The sequence below is a fragment of the Odontomachus brunneus genome, unplaced genomic scaffold, assembly GCF_010583005.1.
Source record: "Odontomachus brunneus isolate Ranch 3 - 2012 unplaced genomic scaffold, Obru_v1 Obru_scaffold_393, whole genome shotgun sequence".
NCBI lineage: Eukaryota > Metazoa > Arthropoda > Insecta > Hymenoptera > Formicidae > Odontomachus > Odontomachus brunneus.
The window spans coordinates 28,637-29,067 of record NW_022639843.1 but is presented as its reverse complement, the minus strand read 5'-3'; positions in this window follow the sequence as shown (position 1 = coordinate 29,067).

The following is a 431-nucleotide window of genomic DNA, read 5'->3' as shown; positions in this document are numbered from 1 at the left end:
TTAGTTTGGTTTGGTTAGGTTAGGTTAGTTTGGTTTGGTTAGTTTGGTTAGGTTGGTTTGGTTAGTTAGTTGGGTTGGGTTGGGTTTGGTTAGTTTGGTTAGTTTGGTTTGGTTGGTTAGGTTAGGTTGGTTTGGTTTGGTTAGTTAGTTAGTTAGTTTGGTTTGGTTAGTTTGGTTTGGTTTGGTTTGGTTTGGTTTGGTTTGGTTAGTTTGGTTTGGTTAGTTTGGTTAGTTTGGTTGGTTTGGTTTGGTTAGTTTGGTTATAAGGTTGGGTTTGGTTAGTTAGTTGGGTTTGGTTAGTTAGGTTAGTTTGGTTGGGTTTGGTTAGGTTTGGTTTGGTTTGGTTTGGGTTGGTTTGGTTTGGTTTGGTTAGTTTGGTTTGGTTTGGTTTGGTTTGGTTTGGTTTGGTTTGGTTGGGTTAGTTTTTGTTT